At 41.4% G+C, this 4,240-nt stretch overlaps 1 pseudogene; it reads left to right on the forward strand.

Annotated features, from left to right (window-relative positions):
- The first annotated feature begins 200 nt into the window (after positions 1-200).
- LOC102164660 (mRNA turnover protein 4 homolog pseudogene) lies at positions 201-871 on the forward strand (annotated as a pseudogene).
- The last annotated feature ends 3,369 nt before the right edge of the window (positions 872-4,240 follow it).

The following is a 4,240-nucleotide window of genomic DNA, read 5'->3' on the forward strand; positions in this document are numbered from 1 at the left end:
GCAAGAAAGCAGCTGTTGCCAAAAGTAGGGTCCAGCTGCTCACCCTGGCCCACCTTTCCTACCTGGGCCCATCTCTCTTTGCTGTCTGAGCTCCCCCCACCCCAGCTGCCTTTCCTTCAGCACAGGCTTATCCCCAAGTATGATTCTGTGTGCTTGAACTTGCTTGTGCTCTGGGCTAAGCATGGCCAGCTCTTTCGCAGATGGCAGTTCATAAGACACCTAAGAGACGATTCCTGACTACCTCTAGTGTGTCCCCAACCGAAACTGCCAAGAAAGGCTTGGAACTGAAACAGAACTTGAGAGAAGCGCTCTGGAAATGTGTGGACACATACAAATAACTCTTCATCTTCTCCATGGCCAACATGAGGAACAGCAAGCTAAAGGACATCTGCAACACCTGGAAGCACAATCGGATGTTCTTTGGCAAAAACAAAGTGATGATGGTGCCCTTAGGCCGAAGCCCATCCGATGAGTGCAAAGCCTGCATCAGGTCAGCAAGAAGTTGAGGGCTGAAGTTGGCCTCCTTTTTTGCCCATCACACTAAGGAGCAAATCAATGAGTGGTTCATGAAATACAACAAATGGACTATGCTCTAACTGGGAACAAAGCCACTTTCACTAAGAGCCTGGACCTGGGGCCCCTGGAGCGATTCCCTCATTCCGTGGAGCCAGAGCTGAGACACTTGGGCTGGCCTGCCCACTGCCCTCAATAAAGGTGGTGTGACCTCGTTGTCCGACCACGAGGTACGCAAGAAGGGCAACAGGCTTTGGCGTATGAAATGGTCAAATTCAGGGTGACGTCAAATACATGTGGGATGTGCAGAAGGTTCCAACAGACAGGACATTACTTGCCAGAGAGGATGTCTGAGTAGGAAGAAGAATAAAAGGAAGACAATTAAGCTGATGGGCACTTCGGATGGTGGGGATCCCGGGCCTGTTCCAGGTCTCACCTTGACTGGACCACCTGGGACAGCTGGTTGCCCTCCTCATCCAAGCCATTTATTTTGCTGTGGATGAAGATTCGGGAGGGTGACAGGGACAGACTGTTTCTCTACAAATAAAACTTTGTTGACAGGGTGCTTCCCTACAGGCAGAGAAAGAAAGAAAGAGAGAAAGAGAGAAGGAAAGAAAGAAAGAAGAAAAAGAAATAGAAGTTCCCATTTTGGCACAGTGGAAACGAATCCTACTAGGAACATGAGGCTGTGGGTTCAATCCCTGGCCTCGCTCAGTGGGTTGAGGATCCGGCATTGCCATGAGCTGTGGTGTAGGTCACAGATGGATCTCGCATTGTTGTGGCCATGGTATAGACTGGCAGCTGTAGTTCTGATTGGACCCCTAGACTGGGACCCTCCACATGCCACGGGTATAGCCCTAAAAGAAGCAAAAAGAAAAAAAAAAAAAAAAAAGGAAAAGAAATAAACTCAAGTTCCAAGCTTTGCATTAACATTTTATATGATGAGGAGTTCCCGTCGTGGCGCAGTAGAACCGAATTCGACTAGGAACCATGAAGTTGTGGGTTTGATCCTTGGCCTTGTTCAGTGGGTCAAGGATCCAGCATTGCCACAAGCTGTGGTGTAGGTTGCAGATGCGACTCATATCGCACATTGCTGTGGCTGTGGTGTAGCCGTAACTCCAATTAGACCCCTAGCCTGGGAACCTCCACATGCCGCAGGTGTGGCTCTAAAAAGCAATAAAAACAAACAAAAAAAACCACTTTATATTATGAAAACATTACCTCTCTGATTCCTTTGTTAAAGCACCTGGACAAACAGTTGACATTTAGTAGACATATTACAATGAGGATAATAATCAACATGCATCTTTGTACTCTTTTCTGAACGTATTTTTTCTGAATGGTCAAAGCAGATGTACAATTTTTTTTTTTTTTTTTTGTCTTTTTGCCATTTCTTGGGCCACTCCTGCAGCATATGGAGGTTCCCAGGCTAGGGGTCGAATCGGAGTTGTAGCCACCGGCCTACACCAGAGCCACAGCAACGCGGGATCTGAGACGCATCTGCAACCTACAGCACAGCTCATGGCAACACCACCTCCTTAACCCACTGAGCAAGGCCAGGGACCGAACCCACAACCTCCTGTTTCCTAGTCAGATTCGTTAACCACTAAGCCATGAGGGGAACTCCCTAAGTGTATGTTTAATAGGCCATTAAGAGATTGTTTTGGTTAGCCTAAAGTTTTAATTCAGTAATGTATAAGCCAGAATGACTTCCTCAGCATGTGAAAATCTTCCATCATTTCCCCCTTTTAATGGTAAATCTTTCCATAGGAAGCATTGATAGTCAATATATTTTTCCAACATTGCCCAAGTGGCCCAGTTGCCTGTTCTGGGCTAGGCCTCAGTGCTAAGCCTACTTTTTGTGCCTGGTTCTCCACACTGGGGGAAAACTAATCAGATATCATGAACATGTTCAGAGGTATGTTAACAGGGAAACACTTTATAGGCCACACATTTTATCACTTATACCCACTTGTCAGACAAGCGCTGTACGTGTGCTTGTAGCAGTAAACTTAAAGTCAGCAGTGATGCACATTCATAAGTAGTTGTACTCCATGACAACTTCATTAGATGATTTTTCCATCCTGAACACTGGGGTCAAAAGTACAGTTAGAAGTAAAACAATAGTCTTCCACTAGAACCCTTCCACTAGAATCCTTTAAATTTTGTATAGTATTTTTCTCTGAGATGCCTTAGGGGTCCTCTGGAAAACTCATAGTGAACTAGAATAAAGAAACTTATAATCTGTTACCAAAAGTAGCTCATATTCCAGGAAAATTTTTTTCTCTCAATAGGAAGAAAACCAAATTCTAGTCTTATACCAGCTTTCTGCTAATAACAAAATTAATTTCCCTAATTAAATTCAATCTAATTTTTGTTTGTTTTAGGGCTGCACTGCAGCATATGGAGGTTCCCAAGCTAGGGGTCAAATTGGAGCTATAGCTGCTAGCCACAACCACAGCCATGCCAGATCTGAGCCAAGTCTAGGACCTACGTCATGGCTCATGGCAACACCAGATCCTTAACCCACTGAGCAAGGCCGGGGATCAAACCACAACCTCGAGGTCCCAAGTCAGACTCATTTCTGCTGCACCACAAGGGGAACTCCAAATTCAATTGAATCTTAATTTTAACAAAGAACAAACTTTTTTTTCTCAAAGCACCTTTTTTTTTGGAGTTACCTGATGGTTCAGCAGGTTAAGGATGTGGCGTTGTCATTGCTCTGGCGCAGGTTCCGTCTCTGGCCTGGGAACTTCCAAAGGCCATGGGTGTGGTCAAAAAAAGTACATTTTTTTTTAAACGAACTTTCTGTATCCATATTAATTTGTCCCATTTTTCCCCATTCAGAAATAACCAACTGTAGGACAAAATTATTATCATTTTTCTTTCCTCAATAAAAATATCTCTACTCTTCATACTTTCTCTCACCAACAACATATATCCTACTTGGTTTATATACCGAAATGCTTTCCTTATTATCTTTACACATTAAAATTTTTAATCCTTTAAAATGTTAACAAAGCCAAGAAACAAGTAATTGAACTGCTCTTCCAGCTTTTTTTGATTGGTCAACTTAACAATTTTGTGACCTCTACAAACATATTTTTTTCATAGCACAATTTCTTATTAATGTGATACAAGATGATATTTAATAAACCCACATATCTTTAGTTTTCCTCATAAAAAGCCAAAGTAGGTAAACTTAGATTTGCTCAGTAATGCATTCTAGTATCTTATCTTAAAAATTATTTAGGTATTCAATTAATTTTCATCAGTTAATTTAAGTTTAAAGTTGAAAAAAATCTGAAAAACCTATTTTAGGCAGAAATTCTTAAAATATAATTATTCACAAAATGTTCACTCAAAAGCTTTTATCCCAGTTATGACAATATCACACATAATCATATGTGCATCCATAGATCTCATAGTTTATCTTAAAATGACTCATGAATCAAATATTTCAATACAGAATGTCTCAGTCTATTCATATCAGTTGGAATAAGTTAAATTTAGAAACTTCACTTTAAAATACCTTCCCTCCTTTTTTTTTCTGGTTTGAAATTCTAATTAATCTCAAGCTGAACTCTCAGGCAACGTGGGCTATATTTTTACTTTAAGAACATAAGAGTTAACTTTAAGCTTTCTCTTAAGTATATTTTGTTCTTTTGGGGTCAGAATTCTGAGAAAAAAGTATTTTATCAAGCCAGGTTTCCTTAACTGTATACGT

This window comes from Sus scrofa, chromosome 3 (genome assembly GCF_054392235.1).
Source record: "Sus scrofa isolate SSC_HxYL_T2T_F1_AM1 chromosome 3, Sscrofa_HxYL_maternal_Yorkshire_Landrace_v2.0, whole genome shotgun sequence".
Classification (NCBI taxonomy): Eukaryota; Metazoa; Chordata; class Mammalia; order Artiodactyla; family Suidae; genus Sus; species Sus scrofa.